Source organism: Schistocerca gregaria, chromosome X (genome assembly GCF_023897955.1).
Source record: "Schistocerca gregaria isolate iqSchGreg1 chromosome X, iqSchGreg1.2, whole genome shotgun sequence".
Classification (NCBI taxonomy): domain Eukaryota; kingdom Metazoa; phylum Arthropoda; class Insecta; order Orthoptera; family Acrididae; genus Schistocerca; species Schistocerca gregaria.
In genome coordinates this window covers 26,785,963-26,801,060 of record NC_064931.1, presented here as the reverse complement: position 1 = coordinate 26,801,060, position 15,098 = coordinate 26,785,963, and the positions used below count along the sequence as shown (strand labels likewise).

General features: G+C 41.8%; 1 protein-coding gene across 4 annotated transcripts in view; it reads left to right on the top strand.

Moving 5' to 3' along the window:
- LOC126297701 (glycoprotein 3-alpha-L-fucosyltransferase A-like) overlaps positions 1-15,098 on the top strand; it is a 663,635-nt gene that overhangs the window by 121,279 nt on the left and 527,258 nt on the right. The window lies entirely within an intron of this gene.

The following is a 15,098-nucleotide window of genomic DNA, read 5'->3' as shown; positions in this document are numbered from 1 at the left end:
GGGGACCTGGGAGGCCAAGCACGACGAAAGTGGCGGCTGAGTACACGATCATCACCAAACGACGCGCGCAAAAGATCTTTCACGCGTCTAGCACTACTTTTTTTGTTCTAATAAAACTCCATGTCATTCCAAGCATGTGTGTCAATTTTTACCTCTCTATCTACATTATTCTGTTGTTTATTAGTTTTCAAATTTATACTGACTTTTTGATCAGCCGGTATATCACTAAGCGACTATCCCGTGGCACAAAACCCTGAGCTAGTTGCAAGTGGTCTACAAATGGCTTCCAGGAGGAACAAAAATTTTATGTTCAGCTTTTCGTATGAGTACTGTCCAAGTTTAAAAATTTGAGATGCTGACATAATGTGAAAGGTTCCACAGTATTACAGTGGAAGCTTTCTACATGTCTTGAGACAACGTAATGCAAATACCACGATTACATTCATCCATTACTTGTGAATGAGATCACTTAGTGACTTGCGACAAACTTTAGACGTAATTTCCAACCTTTACGAAACATATGCTCACTGACACCACCCCTAAAATGATGACAGTAAAAACGTTTGTCGCTTACCACATTTTCGCTGTTTTTGCAGTAAAACTGCCACATTGTTTTAATCTATTTCCTCGTTACTGCTAACTGTATTCGCAACTCACTTTTCAGACAGTGTCCACATGTAGCCCTGAATATACCAGCAACATTATATCATTTTACGACACAAAGTTCAGGAGATCTGACGAGTTAAAGAATGAGATGCGTGAAAAACTAACTTTTGCTTCAAACGGAGAGGAAATTACCCAGAATATACTCATCCAGTGTTTGATAATGGGAGCACTTAGCTACTTGCTTACATGCTTAACGTCAAATATTTAACACAGTAACTCATTTGTAATCGAAAGTCGCTAGCTGTTTCATACATAGGAGTTAGATTCTTTAAGGATTCGAGGGTTCACGATGTTAGACTAAGAAGCATAAATATCGGACTCTAAAGGACAAGCATTTTGCAGAATCGTTGACATTTTTCAAAGAGCAAGTTACAAACTGTGTATCCCTGTAGGTCTGAGAAAACTGACCAGGTAAAAATCTGGGTTGAGCAGGTGCCTCGTTGAGTTCCAGGCAATGCTAATAATATGTCGCCCACAAACATGACACAAAATTATGGATGTCAATGCTCCGCACAACTTGAAAACATCTTTTGGTGCCTTCGCAAAATTTCAGTTCAATAAATAGATATGACCTCTTATATACGTGTTACTTTTGAAGATTCTGATTTATATACAGCCATGTACAATTTACCGATTGTTATTAGTAAAAACCGATTTGTGGCGAATATTGTAGGTGCCCTTGTGCCCGAGACCGAGATTCGGCAAGAAATTTGATAAAATAATGAATTTTTCTTTAGATGTAAAGATGACCCACATGCTGCCGATTCGAACTATTGTGCTTCTATATTCGTAAGCGACTCACACTACTTCTCATACATTACATTCACCGTCAGTATCAATGTTTCTTCCTTCAACCACCTTTGAACGACAGAATACTACTTCATTTACCAACCTGACAACTATACGTATCACAGCCTTTGAAATTTTCTCAGAATATCAGCTGTTTGCAATTATAATTCAAAAAGTATTCTCCAATGTGTCGTAAAATATAAGAACATAGAACGCAGAAATATAAGTTACAATGGTACTGACTGTATATGCAAGTAAGTAGGTATCATTTCATTTTCGCATTATTATATGTTCCATTGGTGAGCCACCCGTCATAAGATGGGACCAGTTCTTATATATCCTCACATACTACTTTTTACCATGTAGAATCTCATGTTCTGAAATGAAACTCCGTGCCCACTGATTCACTCATCACTTCGTCAGAGGAAAGCCCAAAGACTGGACTTGGAAGTCTGTTCTGATATATGTATTTTACGCTACCATAACAGGAAAGAAATGAAATTTACCAAAAGAGGAATTATTATGTACAACGACCTTTCTGAATCTTTTTGGGTTTATTAATACATGTCATCAACTGGAGCAGCTCCAAGGGAGGGGGAGGGGGCAAAGGGGGAGTGACAGCCCTCATGGGGTTCATGATGACCCCCCCCCCCCCCCCGAAAAAAATTATTGGGAGTGTTTCTATCGTTACATACACAAATTTCCAAATTTCATAGCAAACTTTCGAACAGTAAAGTAGCTTGAAGACAAAGTGTGTCGGAAATGGCAAGGAATTCTATAATTTACAAGATAGGATTATCACAGGGTACTTTAGCGAAATGCTGATATTTATGGATGGTCTCTTCAGTTTTATAGTACGTAAATCATGACTTTATAAAGCTATGAGAGTCTGCTGATGTTACACTTCTTACATGTACTGCGTGACACAAGTATTATTCACATTTTTCGGGGTACTTTTCCAAAGATTATATTTTTTTAAACTGAATTTTTGGAAGTCATGTTCAAGCACAGTACTAATCACTGAGAATACATTCAAGTATTTTATCTATTTTATCATAATTAAACCATTGATATATTGAAGCATTATATATATATATATATATATATATATATATATATATATATATATATATATATATATGTGTGTGTGTGTGTGTGTGTGTGTGTGTGTGTGTGTGTGTGTGTGTGTGTGCAGTTAACAGTTAAGTGAACAATCAGCTTAGCGTAATGGCGCATACACAGTAGTCGAAATGCTGCATATTCAACAACGGAAGTTATATTCTAGGCAACATGGGGTGTAATCACCTGGGATATTAGTCTAGTGACAGTTTTTAAACAGTATAATATTACCCTGGAAAGTATGTACGATATCGTCAGATGTCGAAAGATCTTTATCACAAGCCAGCTAAAATAACTCTTAATTAAATGATAGAGAGGAATCTTGTCTTTAATAATTCTGACATAGCCGTCGCAGGGTACTTTTCTATTCAAACAAAACACACGAGGGTTATGATCACAATTTCGCTCTTCATACTGAGGCTAAGTTTCCCCCTCGCTTTATTTAACTGTAATACGCTGTGAGTGCTATTAATAACAACTGGAAATAGATATCGATCGACCACTTTAATGACGCGTATAATGTGGACTACCATTTGCCGTAAATGTAATTCTTTCACTGATGCAGAGAGGTGCAGAGATCGGCAGTTAGCCGGCCGGTGTGGCCGGGCAGTTCTAGGCGCTTCAGTCTGGAACCGCGTGACTGCGTGACCGCAGGTTCGAATCCTGCCTCGGGCATGGACGTGTGATGACCTTAGGTTAGTTAGGTTTAAGTAGTTCTAAGATCTAAGGGACTGATGACCACAGATGTTAAGTCCCATAGTGCTCAGAGCCATTTGAACCATTTTTTTTAGATCGGCAGTTATGCATCATTCGCGTTATGACCCGTAATGATCAGGAGTTTACATCTTTTTGTGTGACATCCGCTGGGGCCACACTTGTAAGGAACTAATTAAAACCAGCTTTTCACAATGTAGGTAGTCAGTAACGTAGCCCGATATTTGTATGCGTATCACGCTTGACTCATGATTTTCAAAATACACTGAAACGCAAATGAAACTGGTATAGGCATGCATATTCAAATACAGGGATGTGTAAACAGGTAGAATACGGCGCTGTGGTCGGTAACTCCTATATAAGACAACAAGTGTCTCGCGTAGTTGTTAGATGGGTTACTGCTGCTACAATGGGAGGTTACAAAGATTTAACTGAGTTTGAACGTGGGGCTATAGTCGGCTCACAAGCGAAGGGACACAGCATCTCCGTGGTAGCGATGAAGTGGGGATTTTCCCGTACGACCATTTCACAAATGTACCGTGAATATAAGGAATCCGATAAAATATCAAATCTCCGACATTGCTGTGGCCGGAAGAAGATCCTGCAGCAACGGGACCAAAATAAGCCTGAAGAGGCTCGTTCAACGTGACAGATGTGCAGCCCTTCCACAAATTGCTGCAGATTTCAAGGCTGGACCGTCAACAAGTGTCAGAATGTGAACGATTCAACGAAATATCATCGATATGCGCTTTTGGATCCGAAGGCCCACTCATGTAACCTTGATGACTGCACAACACAAAGCTTTACGCGCCTGGGCCCCTCAACACCGACATTGTACTGTTGATGACTGGAAACATGTTGCTGGTCGGACGAGTCTCGTTTCAAACTGTATCGAGTGGGTCGACGTGTACGGGTATGGGGACTACCTCATGAATACATGGACCCTGCATGACATCAGGGGACTGTTCAAGCTGATGGAGGCTCTGTAATGGTGTGGGAGGAGGAGGAGATTAGTATTTAACGTCCCGTCGACAACGAGGTCATTAGAGACGGAGCGCAAGCTCGGGGAGGGAAGGATGGGGAAGGAAATCGGCCGTGCCCTGTCAAAGGAACCATCCCGGTATTTGCCTGAAGCGATTTAGGGAAATCACGGAAAACCTAAATCAGGATGGCCGGAGACGGGATTGAACCGTCGTCCTCCCGAATGTAATGGTGTGGGCGTGTGCAGTTTGATTGATATGAGACCCCTGATACGTCTAGATACGACTCTGGCAGGTGAAACGTACGTAAGCATCATGTCTGAACACCTGCATCCATTCATAGCTATTGTGCATTTCGACGGATGTGGACAATTCCAGCAGGAAAATACGACGCCCCAAGCGTCAGGAATTGCTACAGAGTGGCTCCAGGAACACTCTCCTAAGTTTAATCAATTCCGCTGACCGCCAACTCCAAAGACATGAACATTATTGAGCATATCTGGGATGTCTTACGTCGTGCTGTTCAGAAGAGATCTCCACCCACTCGTACTCATATGGATTTATGGAGAGCCCTGCAGGATTCATGGTGTCAGTTCCCTCCAGCACTGCTTCAGACATCATTCGAGTCCATGCCACGTCGTGTGGCGGCACTGCCACGTGCTCAAGGTGGCCCTACTCGATATTAGGCAGGTGTACCAGTTTCTTTGGCTGTTTAGTCCAATATTAACAGGAAATTACCTTCACATATTTGCTGAATGTGTATATAATACACTACTGGCCATTAAAATTGCTACACCAAGGAGAAATGCAGATGATAAACGGATATTCACTAGACAGATATATTATATTAGAACTGACATGTGGTTACATTTTCACGCAATTTGGGTGCATAGGTCCTGAGAAATCAGTGCCCAGAACAACCACCTGTGGCCGTAATAACGGCCTTGATACGCCTGTGCTTTGAGTCAAACAGAGCTTGGATGGCGTGCCCATGCAGCTTCAACAGGATACCACAGTTCATCAAGAGTAGTGACTGGCGTATTGTGACGAGCCAGTTGCCCGGCCACCATTGACCAGACGATTTCAATTGGCGAGAGATCTGGAGAATGTTCTGACCAGTTCACCCGTCGAACATTTTCTGTATCCAGAAAGGCCCGTACAGGACCTGCAACAAGCGGTCGTGCATTATCCTGCTGACATGTAGGGTTTTGCAGGGATCGAATGAAGGGTAGAGCCACGGGTCGTAACACATCTGAAATGTAACGTCCACTGTTCAAAGTGCCGTCAATGCGAACAAGAGGTGACCGAGACGTGTAACCAATGGCACCCCATACCATCACGCCAGATGATACGCCAGTATGGCGATGACGAATACACGCTTCCAATGTGCGATGTCGCCAAACAAGGATGCGACCATCATGATGCTATAAACAGAACCTGGAGTCATGCGAGAAAATGACGTTTTGCCATTCGTGCACTCAGGTTCGATTGTGAGTACACCATCGCAGGCGCTCCTGTCTTTGATGGAGCGTGAAGGGTAACCGCAGCCATGGTCTCCGAGCTGATAGTCCATGCTGCTGCAAACGTCGTCGAACTGTTCGTGCAGATGGTTGTTGTCTTGCAAACGTCACCAACTGTTGACTCAGGGATCGAGATGTGGCTGCACGATCCGTTAGAGCCATGCGGATGTCTGTCATCTCGACTGCTAGTGATACGAGGCCGTTGGGATCCAGCACGGCGTTCCCTATTACCCTCCTGAACCCACCGATTCCATATTCTGCTAACAGTCATCGGATCTCGACCAGCGCGAACAGCAATGTCGCAATACGATAAACCGCAATCGCGATAGTCTACAATCCGTTATTTATCAAAGTCGGAAACTTGATGGTACGTATTTCTCCTCCTTACACGAGGCATCACAACAACGTTCCACCAGGCAACGCCGGTTAACTGTTGTTTGTGTATGAGAAATCGGTTGGAAACTTTCCTCATGTCAGCACGTTGTCGGTGTCGCCACCAGCGCAAGCCTTGTGTGAATGCTCTGAAAAGCTAATCATTTGCACAACACAGCATCTTCTTCCTGTAGGTTAAATTTCGCGTATGTAGCACCTCATCTTCGTGGTGTAGCAGTTTTAATGGCCAGTTGTGTAATTATATGTTAACATGATTTCAGTCGCGGTTACATTACCACAAAGGAGTATCTAAGCTAAAACATATGTCTTTGTTAAGCCTTCATTTTATAGCTAATAGGTAGAAGGTGTCAGAGTACCAGGAGGCGACACTTCAATTTCAGTTCATTAATTCTGCATTACATCAATTTATTACTAGAGAATTTTGTCATAGTTCTACCTACTTCATTTATTCTCCATAAAATTGCTGAATAGGGCCTCAAACTGTATTCGCGATAATCTGTAACAAGTGAGGAAGCGATGAGTTTAAAGAAAAATGTCATTTGGTTCTGTGACACACCTCCGTTGATTATTGCATGCTATACATGACGTTACAGCACAATATAACAACCGACTGCTGGTTAGTGGCCTAGTAATTCCGAAACATACGACTTGACAGTCACTATACAATATTGTGCTATTCCAGTTTTTCAAAAATCGCCTTACATCTAAGTTTTTTCTCCAGTTGTTAATGTCTCTTTCGGAGCGAGCACATCTGATACACTGTTGTTCATTGTAAGCACATTTTTGCTCATAACTTGTTTGTGTGGCCGGATGCCATACCAAACGGCACAACATCAGGTACATTCTTACATTATGTAAGAGTTTAAATTTCCTCTGTCCTACATGAAAGTGAGAAATCGTCTAAAACATCCACGCACAGTGATTATTTGATTTGTGCAAAGCGCTACCTATTAACTGTATGGATTATGTATGCAAAGAGGTGCAATTAAAAATATGTTGACACAATGACAAGGAGTGATGCCACTCCCCTCTGCGGGTACGCTCACACAGCTAGTCCTTCATAGCAGCAACGCTTAATAACTGGATTATTGCTTGGCTGTAGTTAACGACGTAATTCGCGACTTGGCAGTTACATTAGCGTGCATGGTCACTTGAAGCTGCACAAGAGTACCTCTTCCTAGGAGAGTAATTACGGCAAACACTAATTCCATTACAGTTTCCGCGCTACGTAGGCACGGCTCGTACATGGCACTAATCAAAGCCACAGAATGAAAAGACAACATGGTATTTTCTACGTGTAGCACAGAGATTATACTGATATCAATAACAGTTGGTTCCTTCAAGCTGTTACGTGTCCGGCAGTAAAATAATTTTGAAACAGGCATGGAACTTTTTATCTATGTGCATTATTTTAAAGTTACTCTATTGTGTGTATTTCATTCAAACGGATAGCGTAAAATATCATCGCATCATAATGTTCTTTTAGTTTGGACAATTCATCGCAAACGTAAATTTATTTAAGCCGGACGAATGTCTGTACAGACTCTAATTGCTCATTTTAAATAGTTCAGAAGCGATTGCCGAATTCAAACTGTCAACAGGGTGCGCAATATCTGCGGCACCACACTGTCGGCGGTAAACGGTGATTAAATTACCTAACCAGAAATACATCTGAACAAAGAGAACTGCATATTTCATGTGAATAATAAACTAATGGCAATAGGTGCTGTATTTGTTGAACTCTGGGTAAATGTAAATATGAAAAAGAGTTTCTCTGCGTTGATGAACCGTTTCAAAAATAACCTGCTCACTTTGTACTCCCCGAGTCCACTACTTTACGCCTGAAAACAGACAGCAATGAAAGCAGCGAATGGTAGTCCGTGGTCCTCCACCAAAAGGTGATATCAGTTTCATCTACAGCAAAAGGTTTGGCCGGTGTATTTCGGTTGCAAAAGTGATACCGGGCAAGGTGGCAGAGTGGTAAAACATTGGACACACATTCGAAAAGACGGACACAAATTGTCACCGCTTCGAGCAGATTTAGATTTTAAGTAGTTTCTCTAAATTGCCTAAGGCAAATCCCGAAATTGTTCCTTTGGAGAAACACAGTCGGCTGGCGTCCTTGGCATTCCTCGTGCGAACGATGACCTCCGTCTCTAATCATCACTTCTTCGATGGAATAAACACCCTAATCGTTCTTTCTTTCATTGTCTGCGCCGGCCGCGGTGGTCTCACGGTTCTAGGCGCGCAGTACGGAACCGTGCGACTGCTACGGTCGCAGGTTCGAATTCTGCCTCGGGCATGGATGTGTGTGATGTCCTTAGGTTAGTTAGGTTTAAGTAGTTCTAAGTTCAAGGGGACTGATGACCACAGCAGTTGAGTCCCATAGTGCTCAGAGCCATTTTTTTTTCATTGTCTGCAAAAGGTAAAACTATGAGAAAAACAGATGAAGTGTTCCCCTTGTGACAAAAGAAAAAATCCTCATCAGAATGATGCACGTAACAATATCTGCTACTCGGCCTTCTAGTGCATGCTAATGGAGGAATGACAAATGTGTTCATATGTGTGTTAAACCTTATGGGACTTACCTGCTGAGGTCATCAGTCCCTCCGCTTACACACTATTTAACCTAAATTATCCTAAGAACAAACACACACACCCATGCCCGAGAGAGGACTCGAATCTCCGCCGGGACCCGCCGCACAGTCCATGACTGCAGCGCCCTTAGACCGCTCAGCTAATCCCGCGCGGCGAGGAAGGACATCCTCCCACCAGCAGTAGCAACAGATCACTAGAATTCACCTGCAGAATCTGCCTTAATTCACTAGCTGCATATAGAATTTCAGTGAGTGGATAGATATCTAAAAGGAAAATCTGTGGTGAGATACATGCATGTGTCTGTATCAACAGAGATCTCCAGAAACGCATCGAACATACTAAGCTCCTGTCGTCAGTCGAAGGTATTGAGTGTGATAAAATAGTTCCACAGTACAATGGGGTCGCGCATAAATGATAAATGTCGAGGTTTTTTTCAGACTATATAAAACACTGGAGGAGGTGCATGCAGCTGTAAGTGCCCCGCCCCGTGGTATAATAAAAATAATAATATGTTTTTTACGTTGTACTTCGATAGGTGATAGTAAAGTCTGTTCCACGACTGTGGGCTATCCAAATACCGGAAGTTTCAGCCCAGGCTGCTCCTTCCTCCGTGCCATCGTCGTTTGTAGAGATGCTGAAACTGGTAATGTCAACTGTATTCTGAAATTTGTTCACGCTTAATTGTCATAAGGAAATTACTAGCTTCTGGTCTTGTGGTTAGCGTTGCAGTCTTTCGATCATGGGCCTCCGGATTCGATTCCCAGCGGGTTCGGGGATTTTCTCCTTTCGTCACTGTGTGTGTGTATCGTCCTTATCATTTGTTCAAGTGTGTGTGAAATCTTATGGGACTTAACTGCTAAGGTCATCACTCTTTAAGCTAACACACTACTTAACCTAAATTATCTTAAGGACAAACACACACACCCATGCCCGAGGGAGGACTCGAACCTCCGCCGGGACCAGCCGCACAGTCCATGACTGGAGCGCCTTAGACCGCTCGCCTTATCATTTCATCTATATCGAAGCGGAAGTCACCGAAGTGAAGTTAAATAAAAAGACTTGAACCAGAAGGAGACTCACGGCGAACTAGGACATACGCGTATTAACTTTTTTTTTTGTCATCCATAAATTTGAATCACTGTCGCAGCCAAAGTATAGAAGTATACTGACCGCTTTTGGCAAGCATTAACTTTATACGTACGAATATAAGTTTATAACAGGCACGTATTGGCTTAAACTGCCCACTGAATGTTTAGCTGGCCCCACGGATACCGGAATACACGGTAGCTGTGAAATCATCGTGAACCCTGTCGCAACGCTGCACTGAAGCTTGTAGGCTCACAGTGAGCACATGTTTAAGTATGCGCAGATATGAATGCAATCGAGATTTTCTATGTTATAATGTATTATTATTGTTGTTGTTGTTATGGTATTCAGTTCTGAGACTGGTCTGATGCAGCTCTCCATGCTACTCTATCCTGTGCAAGCTTCTTCATCATACCAGTACCTACTGCAACTTACATCCTTCTGAATCTGCTTAGTGTAGTCATCTCTTGGTCTCCCTCTACGATTTTTACCCTCCACGCTGCCCTCCAATACTAAACTGGTGATCCCTTGATGCCTCAGAACATGTCCTACCAACCGATCCCTTCTTCTGGTCGAGTTGTGCCACGAACTTCTCTTCTCCCCAATCCTATACAATACTTCCTCATTAGTTATGTGATCTACCCATCTAACCTTCAGCATTCTTCTGTAGCACCACATTTCAAAAGCTTCTATTCTCTTCTTGCCCAAACTATTTATCGTCCATGTTTCACATCCATACATGGCTACACTCCATACAAATACTTTCAGAAATGACTTCCTGACACTTAAATCTATACTCGAAGTTAACAAATTTCTCTTCTTCAGACACGCTTTCCTTGCCATTGCCAGTCTACATTTTATATCCACTCTACTTCGACCATCATCAGTTATTTTGCTCCCCAAATAGCAAAACTCGTTTACTACTTTAAGTGTCTCATTTCCTAATCTAATTTCCTCAGCATCACCCGACTTAATTCGACTACATTCCATTATCTTCGTTTTGCTTTTGTTGATGTTCATCTTATATCCTCAATTGCTCTTCCAAGTCCTTTGCTGCCTCTGATAGAATTACGATGTAATCGGCGAACCTCAAAGTTTTTATTTCTTCTACGTGGATTTTAATACCTACTCCGAATTTTTCTTTTGTTTCCTTTACTGTTTGCTCAATATACAGATTGAATATAATCGGGGAGACACTACAACCCTGTCTCACTCCCTTCCCAACCACTGCTTCCCTTTCATGTCAATCGACTCTTATAACTGCCATCTGGTTTCTGTACAAATTGTAAATAGCCTTTCGCTCCCTGTATTTTACCCCTGCCACCTTCAGAATTTGAAAGAGAGTATTCCAGTCAACATTGTCAAAAGCTTTCTCTAAGTCTACAAATGCTAGAAACGTAGGTTTGCCCTTCCTAAATCTAGCTTCTAAGTTAAGTCGTATGGTCAGTATTGCCTCACGTGTTCCAACATGTCTACGGAATCCAAACTGATTTTCCCCGAGGTTGGCTTCTACTTGTTTTTCCATTCGTCTGTAAAGAATTCGCGTTAGTATTTTGCAGCTGTGACTTATTAAACTGATAGTTCGGTGATTATCTCATCTGTCGACACCTGGTTCCTTTGGGATTGGAATTATTATATTCTTCTTGAAGTCTGAGGGTATTTCGCCTGTCTCATAAATCTTGTTCACCAGTTGGTAGAGTTTTGTCAAGACTGGCTCTCCCAAGGCCGTCAGTAGTTCCAATGGAATGCTGTCTACTCCGAGGGTCCTTGTTTCGACTCAGGTCTTTCAGTGCTCTGTCAAACTCTTCACGCAGTATCGTATCTCCCATTTCCTCTTCATCTACATTCTCTTCCATTTCCATAAAATTGTCCTCAAGTACATCGCCCTTGTATAGACACTCTATATACTCCTTCCACCTTTCAGTTATCACTTCTTTGCTTAGAACTGGGTTTCCATCTGAGCTCTTGATGTTCATACAAGTGGTTCTCTTATCTCCAAAGGTCTCTTTGATTTTCCTGTAAACAGTATCTATCTTACCCCTAGTGAGATAAGCCTCTACATCCTTACGTTTGTCCTCAAGGCATCCCTGCTTAGCCATTTTGCACTTCCTGTCGATCTCATTTTTGAGACGTCTGTATTCCTTTTTGCCTGCTTCATTTACTGCATTTTTATATTTTCTCCTTTCATCAATTAAATTCAATATTTCTTCTGTTACCCAAGGATTACTACTAGCCCTCGTCTTTTTACCTACTTGATCCTCTGCTGCCTTCACTACTTCATCCCTCAAAGCTACCCATTCTTCTTCTACTGTATTTCTTCCCCCCATTCCTGTCAATTGCTCCCTTATGCTCTCCCTGAAACTATGTACAACCTCTGGTTCTTTTAGAGTATCCAGGTCAAATCTCCTTAAATTCCCACCTTTTTGCAGTTTCTTCAGTTTTAATCTACAGATCATAACCAATAGATTGTGGTCAGAGTCCACATCTGCCCCTGGAAATGTCTTACGATTTAAAACCTGGTTCCTAAATCTCTGTCTTACCATTATATAATCTATCTTAAACCTGTCAGTATCTCCAGGTTTCTTCCATGTATACAGCCTTCTTTTATGATTCTTGAACCAAGTGTTTGCTATGATTAAGTTGTGCTCTGTGCAAAATTCTACCAGGCGGCTTCCTCTTCCATTTCTTACCCCAAATCCATATTCACCAACTACGGTTCCTTCTCTCCCTTTTCCTACTACCGAATTCCAGTCACCCATGACTATTAAATTTTAATCATCCTTCAGTATCTGAATAATTTCTTTTATTTTATCATACATTTCTTCAATTTCTTCGTCATCTGCAGAGCTAGTTGTCATATAAACTTGTACTACTGTACTAGGTGTGGGCCCCGTTCTATCTTGGCCACAATAATGCGTTCACTATGCTGTTTGTAGTAGCTTACCCGCATTCCTATTTTCCTACTCATTATTAAACCTACTACATTACCCCTATTTGATTTTGTGTTTATAACCCTGTAGTCACCTGACCAGAAGTCTTGTTCCTCCTGCCACCGAACTTCACTAATTCCCACTATATCTAATTTTAAACTATCCATTTCCCTTTTTAAATTTTCTAACCCACCTGCCCGATTAAGGGATCTGACACACTCCGATCCGTAGAATGCCAGTTTTCTTTCTCCTGATAACGACGCCCTCCTGAGTAGTCCCCGCCCGGAGATCCGAATGGGGGACCATTTTACCTCCGGAATATTTTACCCAAGAGGACGCCATCATCATTTAATCATACAGTAAAGCTGCATGCCCTCGGGAAAAATTACGGACGTAGTTTCCCCTTGCTTTCAGCCGTTCGCAGTACCAGCACAGCAAGGTCGTTTCGGTTGTTGTTACAAGGCCAGATCAGTCAATCATCCAGACTGTTGCCCTCCGTTGTGGTTGCACCTACGGTACGGCTATCTGTATCGCTGAGGCACGCAAGCCTCCCCACCAACAGCAAGGTCCATGGTTCATGGGGGCAGGTATTATTATTATGAAGCTTTATATTAGTTAAGACTATTTTTCTATGGTCTCTGAAATGCCTCCGAAGGACGTAAATCTCTCCCACCATCTCGGAGGGCACTGCTCACACAGGCTTAGACCACATAGACCTGTAGTACGAAGAAACCTCCTATACTGTCATTTTGAACTCTTTAACTGCAGTAAGTGGTTTTCTTTTTCGATTCTGGAAAGTTGTCTTTCAACTTTTCTCATTTTGCTCATTTTCCGTCTTTTTTCAGTTTGCTTACTATCTATGCATTTCTTTTCTTGTTGGTACCGTTCATTCTGACAAAAGTGTGTCTCTTTGCAAAACAAATTACAGCAATGTCCTTCTTGGATACTCCACAGTGATAAAGTACTTTATGAAACTGCTGTGGTATTCTTGAAATTCTGATTCCATTTTCAAAGCGAATTTCACAAAACATTCAGCTGGCTTCATTAAAGGTCCTCTTTGAATTTCGCGAAGCCAGCTATTTTATCAGACATTTACGTAATCAGTTAACAATACAAATGTTTTAACTCTGGGTGATTGGGTTTAACTATAGAAGCAATCATCTCTAATACCTCAACATTTTAATCCAAATCTGGAATATTTTCCCCTCCGTATTCGGTGCACTCACCTTACTGTAGAGAATAAGTATCCTGCTTTCGGAAGATAACGTTTTTACAACCGTATCTCGAGTTTCAGCCAATATATTACCGCTCAAAGTGTCAAATCATTTCTCATTTTCGCATATACTAACTGATAGGATTTTGTTCGCACTAAGACTCAGAATCAAAGATTTAATTTTTTGTGAAGCGGTGTAGGCAATTTATGGTCAGACAATCTCCCCAATCCTTTTGCTTTGGAAAACTAGCTCTTAAGAATATTTCAACTGCATGTTGAAGACATGACATACTTGTAACCTACGAGTGTTAACTCCTGCAACAAGGTTCAATTTTTTTAGGGAGGGGGGAGGTATTACCGATATTCGGTTTTTCATTTCCTTTGGTAAAACTGAAGAAAATGCAAAAAGGTGTGAATTTGAGGACTTGGGACCTGGATAAACTGAAAGAACCAGAGGTTGTAGAACGTTTCAGGGAGAGCATAAGGGAACAATTGACAAGAATAGGGGAAAGAAATACAGTAGAAGAAGAATGGGTAGCTTTGAGGTAGTATTGAAGGCAGCAGAGGATCAAGTAGGTAAACAGACGAGGGCTAGTACAAATCCTAAGGTAACAGAAGAGATATTGGATTTAATTGATTAAAGGAGAAAATATAAAAATGCAGTAAATGAAGCACGCAAAAAGGAATACAAACGTCTCAAAAATGAGATCGATAGGAAGTGCAAAATGGCTAAGCAGCGATGACTACAGGACAAATGTAAGGGTGTAGAGGCTTATCTCACTAGGGGTAAGATAGATATTGCCTACATGAAAAGGAGAGAAAAGAGAACAACTTGTATGAATATCAAGAGCTCAGATGGAAAACCAGTTCTAACCAAAGAAGGGACAGCAGAAAGGGGAGAGGAGAATATAGAGGGTCTATACAAGGACAATGTTGTTGAGGCCAATATTATAGAAATGGAAGATAATGTAGATGAAGATGAAATAGGAGATATGATACTACGTGAGGAGTTTGACAGAGCACTGAAAGACCTAAATCGAAACAAGGCCCCGGGAATAGACAACATTCCATTACAACTATTGACAGCCTT